The sequence below is a fragment of the Ctenopharyngodon idella genome, chromosome 3 (genome assembly GCF_019924925.1).
Source record: "Ctenopharyngodon idella isolate HZGC_01 chromosome 3, HZGC01, whole genome shotgun sequence".
Taxonomy (NCBI): domain Eukaryota; kingdom Metazoa; phylum Chordata; class Actinopteri; order Cypriniformes; family Xenocyprididae; genus Ctenopharyngodon; species Ctenopharyngodon idella.
The window spans coordinates 50,492,298-50,504,939 of NC_067222.1; the positions used below are offsets into that span (position 1 = coordinate 50,492,298).

Consider the following 12,642-nt stretch of genomic DNA (forward strand, 5'->3'; position numbering starts at 1 on the left):
TTTCGGCAACATGCCCTGTGTATCACCTTAAAAAGACAACAATACAGCACTGTAAAAGGTTTTGCCACAAACTCAACTGACTGCTTCTCTCCTGTATGATTTCATATGAGTGTCTTCAGACCTTAGAACTGTACCTGATTTATGAGCTTCTACAACTTTTGACCTCCTAACTGAACTCCTTTTCACAAATTGATCATAGAAATAAAAATATAGAATAAAAAAATGGTAACACTTTACAATAAGTTTCATTTGTTAACATTAATGTATTAACTAACATGAACTAACAGTGAGCAATACATTTGCAACATTATTTAATCTTTGTTAATAAATATAGTCATTCATTGTTAGTTCATGTTAGTTAACACTTCAGTTAACCAATACAACTCTTGATTTTAATAATGTATTACTAAATGATGAAATTAACATTAAGATTAATAAATGCTGTAGTTAACTAATGAAACCTAATTTTAAAGTGTTACCATAAAAAATGAATAACAATTTTCTCTTAGTCTTATTAAAGGATTAGTCCACTTTTAAATAAAATTTTCCTGATAATTTACTCACTCCCATGTCATCCAAGATGTCCATGTCCTTCTTTCTTCAGTCGAAAAGAAATGAAGGTTTTTGAGGAAAACATTCCAGGATTATTCTCCTTATAGTGGACTTCAATGGCCTCCAAACGGTTGAAGGTCAAAATTACAGTTTCAGTGCAGCTTCAAAGGGCTTTAAACGATACCAGACGAGGAATAAGGGTCTTATCTAGCAAAACGATCATCATTTTCAAAAAAATACAACTGTATATGCTTTATAAACACACATTATCACCTTGCACATGCTTCCGCTTTCCGTATTCTTCCAAAAACTTACGCTGTATGTCCTACGCCTTCCCTATTCTACTTATGGAAAAAAACTAAACTGGCTCCGCGTTCGTTCTGTAAGTTGAATAGGGAAGGCGTAGGACATACAGCTGTTTGGAGGACATTGAAGTCCACTATAAGGAGAATAATCCTGGAATGTTTTCATCAAAAATCTTAATTTCTTTTTGACCGAAGAGAGAAAGACATGAACATCTTGGATGACATGGGGATGAGTAAATTATCAGGAAAATTTTATTTTAAAGTGGACTAATCCTTTAAGTGCAGACAATAAGTGCACCCATAATCAAAATCCTCTCACAATATTCAAAGTGCAAATAGAGACCAAATTTTTCTTCAAGCATGACACAGAGCTAAGAGATGATTACAACTACACAGCCCAGCCTGAGATAGCTTTCATATTGGGATATATTTGCATGCAACAGGGAGCCGCTTTCAAAACGTGGGGTATTGAAATCATGCTTTAATGAGAGCTTGTGTTTACTTTCGATTTCGCGATGGCGTGTACTCTGTGAATAGGGATCGGCGGCGACCGTTATCCAGCTGAATTAAATGGTTTTTATGTCTATAAAACCAAAACGACAGTGGAGACGTAAGGTAAATGTAGCGGTGGCATATTCTATCCTAACTTCACCCTCACACTCTGCCATGGCAATATCACTCTTGAGACAGCTTTTCACCTCTGAGAAATCTCATCACATTTTAATCTCGTGAGATCTCGTGGCACGAAATCTTGTCACACCCCTACCTCGCAGCCATCTCTTTTTCTAGGCTTATCTTCAACTCATCCTCTTGCTCACTCTCTTTTCTCCCTCATTATGAGAGGACATGCCCCTTACTGCTGATTGGCTACAAGCCTGTTGTGGTGCTCAGTCTGATCTATTTTCAACAGCTTTTTTTCAGAAATTGCTTACTGCACCTTTAAAACATAATCTTGTCATGTTCAAATTATGTGAAATTTTCCTTTAAAATACTGTATGCACTTACGCCTTGGCATATATATTGTGTCATTCCCATTTTGAATCAAACCCATTCTTATTCTTGCCAGGCACACTCTCGGTGGTCGTTGTGTCGCAGGTGTGCCCTGACACCTTTGGAACATCCTCAGTTATTTCAGTTATTAATATTTTCCCGATGTGAGCCGTCAGCTCCAGTCCACTACAATTTGGAGCGGTTAAGGCCCGGGTATACTTCATTTCCCGCATTCTGCTACATCTCGCTCACAGTTGAGCACGCAAGCCTTTCAAAGATACTTCTACTAAAATAGTCTAGTGTTTGAACACAGCGCGGATCACTAACGTTTCCAAACCAATGAACAGAGCAATGCCAAGTATAGACTAGGCCTATTAAATAGCCTATTTAAATGATTTCCTATCCATAGGCCATTTTGATCAACGGCGCTACTTATAGGCTATAACAAAGTATTATAATAAAAATAAGAAGAAGAAGATGAATGCCCCGTTCTAACTAGGCCTATCAGGCGAACCTATGTTATTTATAAGCATACCTGTCGATTAGACCTGGACCTGCAGAATGTCCTCCTGCTTCTGCAAGTCTGTTTTGAATCAAAGAACTGAACCTATCTGCCAGAGAGTTCAGCCTTTTTTGTCGCTCCATCAGCCAAGACGAACACCTCAAATCCTAAACTGCGCTGAAAATACAGTTTGAATATCCATGGGTTTCATGTGACGTCATTGTATTTTATCGCCGCCATATTTGTGTCCGGTCATAGCTGCGCGACCTGTTTAAGTCTATGGTAACAGCAGCTACAACTACCAGAGGAAGGCCAACGAAACACTCTCAGAAGGTTCACAACAAGTTTACAAAATATCTGGGATAAGTGGTGCTGTTAGCTGTTTTAACAGTCGTCAGAACTACAAATTTATTTGATCCCAAAAGAGTTAGATCGGCGGAATTGTTGGCTTCAATCAGAAGGGACCACACCACTGGAAGCCAAACAGCAATGCACAACATTAATAACTGCTGGGACTGTCATTTACATAACATTATAACGAGAACACTATTGTAATAAAACTATGTGAATTCTCTGTGTTGTTTCAACGTGTTGTTGTGGGAAGAGCGCGTCTACTGGAGTTAAACATTGATTACATAACTTAGTTCAAGCTTCACTTGTGCATTCACGTCATTTTGTGCAGATAAAACTCATAATATTAAATTTATGTGGTATAAATATCTGATTAATCTCATAAAGGATGTGTTTGAGGTAAATAACCCGCAAAGCTGATGATCATCTATAGCTTCAGCGCGAGCGCTCAAAAAGTAAGGCAAAACATTAATATGATTGGGACTGTTTTCTTATACATGATATTATAGTCGTATATACTTGTAATATAACGTTGTGAATTCTTTGGGCTTATTTGCTGTGTTTTGGAGTTACGTTATTGACTACGTTACATATTCATTTCACTTCAATTCCTCTGTCCTCGCATCTTTTCCTTTGTCCTTCCCTCACATCCTGAAGAGGTGGAGCTAAGATGCGAGGAGAGGAAGCGATGATGCACAAATAAGAATTGAGAAGCACCCTGAGTGTGCCGGACGGGCTGCCATTTTCACGTAGTTTGTGCTTGCTGTTTAATAATCATTTGAAATGTAACAAACTGGCAGCTCCAATAGTAATGAATATTTATGTTGAACTCTGCTGTGGAAACTAGCATGTACAAACCTTAATTCAACGATTTACTGATCAATTTAAAAAGGAATATTATGTTGGACCAGCGCGGTTTGGAAATGAATAAATGATTGATTCAGCTGCGGGCGCCATCTCCTGGCGAGACGCGGGAATTCATTCAGCGCGCAACTCTCACTGTGCATTATTATGGCGTTATCTTACTGTCAAATGTCGAGAGCGCATTATTGTGACGCGAGAGCACATCAATGTAATGCGCGAGCACAAATCTCTCCACTCGCGCACGGATTTCCTTTGCTCTCACACAAAATTGGACGCGCGCTCTCAAATATACAGTGCTCTCTTATGAACTGCCTCTCCTCTCGCTCAGGTATTGCGTGTGCACGCTCAAACTGAGTCCTGTGCGCTCAGACTTTGTCCTGTGCGCTCGCGAATCTCTTCGTGCTCTTTCTTTACAATTTAATAATATTAATCAAATGTAACTTAGTCTAACTGCATCACATTACAGGTCAAACCCAGATTTATCTAAACAAACAACCAAAAAAAGTTTCTTAAAGTTATTGTGGTCGTACGTTTTGTGTACTTGTTGAAATATAAAAAATAGGTAACATTTTAAAATAAGGTTATTTGTTAAGATTAGTTAATGTATTATCTAACATGAACTAACAATGTGCAATACATTACTGTAATTATTAATCTTTGTTAACGTTAGTTAAAATACAGCTGTTTGTTGATTGTATGTTACTTCACTGTGCATTAACTAATGTTAACAAATACAACTTTTGATTTTAATAATGTATTAGTAAATGTTGAAATTAATATTAACAAAGATTAATAAATGCTGTAGAAGTGCAGTTCATTATTAGTTCATGTTAACTAATGCAGTTAAATAATGTTAATGAAATCTTATTGTAAAGTGTTACCAAAAAATATCTTCTGATTTAAAACAGAACAAGATCAGGGTCAGATCATCATTCCCTAAATATTAATGTGGAGATCAAATATACCACCGATAGTGAATTTCTTTTGAGGTCTGGTAAAACATGACATACAAAAATACTTAAGCTCTTATGTGCACAATCAATCAAAAGAATGCGATCTTATTCCTAAATGACAACGATTCGGTTATGTCTATTAAACCTTTGAAATTACGATCATACCGGAATATTTAAACCTGCTTTTGCATTGTCGCTGAAAGCAGTGGTCATGTAAGCTATATGTTTTAAACAGCTTCACAAAGTGTTTTCAACAACACACTATTGCTACTTCTGTGATGCAAACATTAAATAATAACGCAAGTATTGCAATAACAATTTATAGTCTGAATATACACTGATTTCAGCAATAAAATCGAGTAAATGACCTTTGAAACTAATGTTATTACACTGTTCTGCCAGTAGGTGGTGACCAGTGACTGTTAAAATGTATTTGATGTATCAAAATCATTAATTCAAGATTTGTTTAAAAACACTGGACGAAACATGTCTTCATTCATTTCAAACGATATTGTAATTAATTAATTTAAATTAATACATATTTTTTAATAGGCTAATTTATAACATTTTACACATTTCTAAATAAACATTAAATTAGTTGTTTATTCGTTTGTGTTAAATTAATGTTTAATTTAATGTTTTGATATTGGATAATATGATGGTTTTTGATAAATCGTTCAATGGGGTTTGACCTGTAATGAGATGCAGTTAGACAAGCTTATTAATATAGAAACCATCCAAGCGCCCCATTCCGAGCCATTTCTAAGATATGACCTACATTTTGATTATTATTATTATTAAATATTATTAAATTGTAAAGAAATTAAATATCCATTTTTGTCGAAAGAAATCCATGTGCAGTTCACTCTCAGCCAATAAGATTCCACGTAGCATTTTCATGGATCAGTCGTCTCTTCTGATTGGTTGATAACCTTTGACAGCGTTTAATTTAGAAGCAAATTAATTTCTGCAAGAGCACGGAGAGATTCGCGAGCGCACAGGACACAGTTTGAGCGTGCACACGCAATATTTGAGCGAGAGAAGAGGCAGTTCATGAGAGAGCACTGTATATTTGAGAGCGCGCATCCAGTTTTGTGTGAGAGCAAAGGAAATCCGCGTGCGAGCGGAGAGATTTGTGCTCGCACATTACATTGATGTGCTCTCGTGTCACAATAATGTGCTCTCGACATTTGATAGTAAAATAATGCCATACTTTATGGGTATTCTCAAGCCATTGAGCGCGCATCGGCTGTACACTCGTTATTGCGGTGCATTGCTGAGTGCACTCATTCAATCCCACATCGCCCACTATGGTTTCGGACACCACTGCAAATAGTGACTTATTTAAGGGTATAAGGGGCGATTTTGGACACAGCCATTGAGTAGGCGGTTTCGAACGCTGCCGAAAACATGATTAAACAATAAAGAGCTGTAACCAGTTAACTGAAAATGAGCAGAGTGTTCTGGGAAATGGAGTCCAGGAATGACAGAGTCTATGGTGACAGTAAGGGACAAGGCTGCCATCTGCTGGCAACACTGGCATCAATTCTCATTCAGAAAACATACATGTCATTCATAACACACTGACCTAAAAACACTAACAACAGGGAGCATTACATAATGATGAAGGAAAGTGCAGTGAATCAGTCTGTGTCTGCAGCAGAGTGCTGGAATCCCACATTATCCCACACAACAGTAACAGTCAGGGAGATCGATGACCCTCTGATTACACATCCAGAACAGAAATGAGTTTCTGTGTATTGTTGTTTATCAGTCTGTGACTGCTGCAAATAAATAGTGTTTTGCATATAAATGACAAAAGTGTTCATGGATTTTTGGAGATGTGATCATTGAATGCATTTTGTGTGAAAGCAATGAAAAATGTTTCTCAGTTTGTTCCGCATAGACTTTTGTTTCACTGGATGTGTGAAGAGTCAGATGGAGCGGCCGCAGAGAGCGCTGAGCCTTTCCTGAAACACACATCAACATACATGAACACACAGTCGCACCGCAGACACTTTCCTGCACTACCTTCTCAAACACCATCACTAAAATACAAACACCTTACAAAAATGAACTGCAGTATATAGAAGTACAACTACAGTATAATTAAGCACAACCATAGATTTGCAGTATAATGAAGTATAATCGCAGTACATTGAAGTTCAACAGCAGTAAAACTGCAGTAATATTTTGTAAGGGTGATGCAATGAAGGTCCTGCTGTAGATCACGTCAGCTTTCAGTCAGAGATGGGCAGTATTTTAATTAAATGTATTTAAAATATGTATTTAATTACTTTTGAGTATTTTGTAATTTGTATTTTCCATAAAGAATAAATCAAATGTAATTTGTAATTAAATACTTTGAGAGAAAGTATTTTGTATTTAAAATACTAAAAGTACATTCAAATATGTTATTTTATTCTCACATTTCATTCTTTGATGTGCATGTGAAACATTGTGTCGGTGCTCTTAGAATTATTTGAACATTTATTCAAACAGTAGTTTGTTCCAGTGTTGGTTAGAATAGGCCAATGATGTCTGAGTTTACAGGTGCAATTATTCTTGCGCCAGGCTTAAAGGTAGGGTAGGTCATTTTCGGAGAGGCTGGCAATAGCGAGCTAGCTTTGAAAGTAAGATCCCGCCCTCCCTTCAGAGCGTCTCCAAAGCCACGCCTCCTTCAGAACACATGAACGCGCACAGCAGGGAGCAAAAGCGTCACGAGAGACGGTGTTAAATTACCTCATGTCTCAAAGCACATAACATTAAAATAATAATGAACTTAAACAACTTAAAGAGCTCTGACCTGTACAACCTGACTGCTGCAGATTCATTTCGGCGTTGATAGTGTTGCCACTGAAACACATAAATTCGACTCACAGGCCGCTCCTACTATCTCATAATTACGGTAGATAGGGCGTGAGTGCAGCATAAGCTCATTGTTTTGGTTCAGGAGAAACTGTAACTGTGTATTCACACAGGGAGTTGGCGTTAACGCTTGATGGCGGCCATGTCTGAAGCTTATCAGATATTACACATGCTGATAATCAGCAGACGGGTAGGTCAAGTAATAAAAAAAATAGCATTGATTATTTGAAAACACAGTCGGTCGTGTCTTAAATTAATATAATCATAAGGATATTCGGTCTGTGCGTTTGTTCTTAAAGTGACAGCAGCCTAATAAACCTGCTGCTGTCTGTCATAAAGATATTAATAACTTTAATATCTTTATAAGGATCATCAATCTATATTTAATTGTTAAAGTGAGCACTTCAAACGATTGCGTGTAAATTTTGTTTGTATTTTCAAATTACAAATTACCTGTATTTTAATTAAATAAATTTGATGAGTAAGTATTTGTAATTTGTAACTAAATACGTTTTGATGTATTTGTGCCCATCTCTGCTTTCAGAGCATTTTTACAGAGTTTCAAAGACACTGTACTTCATCCCTCACAGCCTCGTCTTCATTCCTTTCAGAAGAGAAATGTTCACCATTTAAATCAAAAGCGCACTGCTCAAATCTAGCGGTGGTGAGATGAAGCTTCATGAAGTTTTGAAGCTTTCCAGCCAGATTTGTTACATAATGTTTCATAATTTTCTAACTGGGCAGTGCTTTTGTTGAACATACAGAAATGAAGTTCTTTACACTGGATAAAGAAGGTGAAAGTGTTGAAGGTGGACTGGACAGAGCTTGTGTAACATGAGAGGGAAAAACTCTATCGTCTATATGAGCCCAATCTACAGTCAGTGTCACTATTTATCAACTCTAGTTGGATTTAAACACTCAGTTCAGACCCAGAGGAAGTTCTCAACCACAGGAAGGGCTGGTAATGTCTAAAGGTGTAACTATACAATGAAGAGGAAGACTGACAGAAACAGAAAATGGCTGATGAGTGTGATCTGTGTCTGCTGGGACTGATCATTCTCTCTTCACTTCTCACAGGTAAAGACATCTGGATTTTCTCTAAAGACGTTTAGTGGAATTAGTCTGGAAAGAGTTGTTTTGAACATGCTCAGTTTATTCTTGCACACATTCACGTTGTGATCTGAGAGTCATGTACTGATACATACAGATCATACATCCGATGATCAACAATTATCTTCATATTAAGAGATTTCAACAGCTCTCCAAAAAGAAAAAAATTACTTTATTCTGGGGAGAGTGATGTTTGTGTTAATGAGGAAAAAAGACTTTGATTCTTCTGCTGGTATGTTTTAATTTATTAATATAGATCATAATGATCACTCAAATTTACTGTATTTCAGATACCAGTGGAGTGAATGTGACTCATGTGTTCATCAGTTCTGGTGAAAATGTCCGTCTGCCCTGTAATAATGATCTTTCTGACTGCACATCAACTACATGGACCTATTTCAGACATTCAGCAGCAGTTGAACTGATTACTGAAGGGATAAAGAAGAAAGACACAGAGAGACATGAGAGTCTGAGTCTGGGGTCTGACTGCTCTCTGAACATCAAGAACGTCACAGAAGAAGATTATGGATTTTACACCTGCAGACAATATGAGAATGGAGGAAAACAATTAACTGATGCATGTGTTTCTCTGCATGTTCTTCATGGTAATTTTATGATTATGTGGTCAATTTAAAATGGGCAGATTCTTCCTTTAAACTCAGATGATGATTGAAGAGTCTGTGATTTTCGTCTTGTGTTCAGTTTCAGTGTCTCCATCATCATCTTCATCATCATCATCATCCTCACAGACCGAGATCAGTCCAGGCCGCTCTGTGACTCTCTCCTGTCAGTTGTATTCAGTCTTCTGTGATTATTGGGTCCATTCTGATGAACTTCATCTGTTGTGGGTGAATCAGACTGGTGTTGATCTGACGACAGACTCAAAATATCAGATATTATTCTCATTGGATCACTGTAACATCACTCTGACTACAACACTCCTGAATGAAGATGACAACAGAGAGTGGAGATGTCAGCTTACTCACAGAAATCAACTCCAGACCTCCGTCAGATACACTGTCAAGTATTCAGGTGAGAAACAACTATTGCTACTGTAAAATATGATGTTAATGTCCTACAGATGAACATCTGAACATTCATCTTCTGCAGTCGATTCAACAACACAGATTCCAGTCAGCAGCTCAAACTCTGAGAAGAAATCAAGCCAAACTACAGCAGCAGCTCCTACACAAGGTTCATGATCACATGATCACTGTCACACATCATCAGTGTCTCACTTCACTGGTTTGATCCTGATAAGTTTATGAATTCAGTGTTGAAACCTCAAAGGATTCCTCAATATTTGTGCATTTGAATGTCTTCATTCATGAATCGTTGTATGTTTTAGATGTCGTCAAAACATAGATATTCCACATTTCAATGGTAATGCAAACTTAGAAATGCAAGTGTTCTGAACCTCATTAACATGAACACTGTATTTATGAATGAATAAAGCATCAAATATATACAGTGGGTACGGAAAGTATTCAGACCCCCTTAAATTTTTCACTCTTTGTTATATTGCAGCCATTTGCTAAAATCATTTAAGTTCATTTTTTTTTCTCATTAATGTACACACAGCACCCCATATTGACAGAAAAACACAGAATTGTTGACATTTTTGCAGATTTATTAAAAAAGAAAAACTGAAATATCACATGGTCCTAAGTATTCAGACCCTTTGCTGTGACACTCATATATTTAACTCAGGTGCTGTCCATTTCTTCTGATCATCCTTGAGATGGTTCTACACCTTCATTTGAGTCCAGCTGTGTTTGATTATACTGATTGGACTTGATTAGGAAAGCCACACACCTGTCTATATAAGACCTTACAGCTCACAGTGCATGTCAGAGCAAATGAGAATCATGAGGTCAAAGGAACTGCCTGAAGAGCTCAGAGACAGAATTGTGGCAAGGCACAGATCTGGCCAAGGTTACAAAAAAATGTCTGCTGCACTTAAGGTTCCTAAGAGCACAGTGGCCTCCATAATCCTTAAATGGAAGACGTTTGGGACGACCAGAACCCTTCCTAGAGCTGGCCGTCCGGCCAAACTGAGCTATCGGGGGAGAAGAGCCTTGGTGAGAGAGGTAAAGAAGAACCCAAAGATCACTGTGGCTGAGCTCCAGAGATGCAGTCGGGAGATGGGAGAAAGTTGTAGAAAGTCAACCATCACTGCAGCCCTCCACCAGTCGGGGCTTTATGGCAGAGTGGCCCGACGGAAGCCTCTCCTCAGTGCAAGACACATGAAAGCCCGCATGGAGGACTCCAAGATGGTGAGAAATAAGATTCTCTGGTCTGATGAGACCAAGATAGAACTTTTTGGCCTTAATTCTAAGCGGTATGTGTGGAGAAAACCAGGCACTGCTCATCACCTGTCGAATACAGTCCCAACAGTGAAGCATGGTGGTGGCAGCATCATGCTGTGGGGGTGTTTTTCAGCTGTAGGGACAGGACGACTGGTTGCAATCGAGGGAAAGATGAATGCGGCCAAGCACAGGGATATCCTGGACGAAAACCTTCTCCAGAGTGCTCAGGACCTCAGACTGGGCCGAAGGTTTACCTTCCAACAAGACAATGACCCTAAGCACACAGCTAAAATAACGAAGGAGTGGCTTCACAACAACTCTGTGACTGTTCTTGAATGGCCCAGCCGGAGCCCTGACTTAAACCCAATTGAGCATCTCTGGAGAGACCTAAAAATGGCTGTCCACCAACGTTTACCATCCAACCTGACAGAACTGGAGAGGATCTGCAAGGAGGAATGGCAGAGGATCCCCAAATCCAGGTGTAAAAAACTTGTTGCATCTTTCCCAAAAAGACTCATGGCTGTATTAGATCAAAAGGGTGCTTCTACTAAATACTAAAAGGGTCTGAATACTTAGGACCATGCGATATTTCAGTTTTTCTTTTTTAATAAATCTGTAAAAATGTCAACAATTCTGTGTTTTTCTGTCAATATGGGGTGCTGTGTGTACATTAATGAGGAAAAAAAAAATGAACTTAAATGATTTTAGCAAATGGCTGCAATATAACAAAGAGTGAAAAATTTAAGGGGGTCTGAATACTTTCCGTACCCACTGTATATTGGTAAATGGCAGCCATCGTTTCCTCCTGACAGCTTGAGATTGAAATAAGATGATAATAGATGACAGACTCGAGGAACAGTGGAAGTTCACACAGAGTCCAGCACATATTCTTCATTTCTGTGGTGTTGATGATCATGATGATTTAGATTATGTTTATATGTTTCATGATGTGTTGAAGTGAACTAACAGACGTGATCCACAGATTCAGCTGACACAGCATCAGAAACTGAAGTCAGTGTGACTGCTGGATCATTATTCAGAGGTACGACACGTTCATTTCTACTGACAGCTTTACACCATTAAACTATCAGTCAGTCTGTAAATGCTTCATCAATAACTGTTCATAGTTTAATCCCCTTGACTTCAGTCATGTCCAGTTTCTCTTCTTCTTCCACACGTGTTTCCTGCAGTGATTGTGATCATTGTTGAGATGGCAGTGTTTGCTGCTCCTACTGTGATTCTTCTTCAGATCATCTGTGCAAGAAGAGCTGGTGAGTTTGAGCTTCACACAATCTGATGATTCACACAATCTGATCTGGAACAATCTGCACATACGAGAAAAACACATACGAGAGGTCAGTCAATGCTTTTATTTTGCAGGAAGGAAGGACTTGCAGCACTCAGAGCAAATAGAGATGCCTACGATATTACAATAAAATACTGCTGAGTTTGGAGACAATCTGAAACAAGATTTAAAACAGCAAAAACTCACAGAGGATTGTTCATTGTTTGATTTTCTTCTCAGAAAACAGAGAAAAAAATCTCCCTGAAGAAATAGTGACGCCATCAAGTTTAGATTAAAATATATTTTAGAAATAAAAGGCCAGATTTATGTTTATTTACAAACCCGTTTACAAAAAAGTTGGGACACTGTACAAAATGTGAATAAAAAAGGAATGCAATAATTTACAAATCTCATTAACTTATATTTTATTCACAATAGAATATAGATAACATATCAAATGTTGAAAGTGAGACATTTTGAAATGTCATGCCAAATATTGTCTCATTTTGGATTTCATGAGAGCTACACATTCCAAAAAAGTTGGGACAGGTAG

At 38.0% G+C, this 12,642-nt stretch overlaps 1 long non-coding RNA gene across 2 annotated transcripts; it reads left to right on the forward strand.

Annotated features, from left to right (window-relative positions):
- The first annotated feature begins 8,730 nt into the window (after window positions 1-8,730).
- On the forward strand, window positions 8,731-12,428 carry LOC127508990 (uncharacterized). Of its 2 annotated transcripts, XR_007929073.1 has the most exons (5): window positions 8,731-9,527; window positions 9,630-9,689; window positions 11,787-11,846; window positions 11,995-12,075; window positions 12,185-12,428. It is a non-coding gene; the product is annotated as an uncharacterized LOC127508990 (long non-coding RNA). The 2 variants fall into 2 exon arrangements; XR_007929072.1 differs by lacking the exon at window positions 8,731-9,527 and having other exon boundaries at window positions 9,588-9,689.
- Window positions 12,429-12,642: the final 214 nt, after the last annotated feature.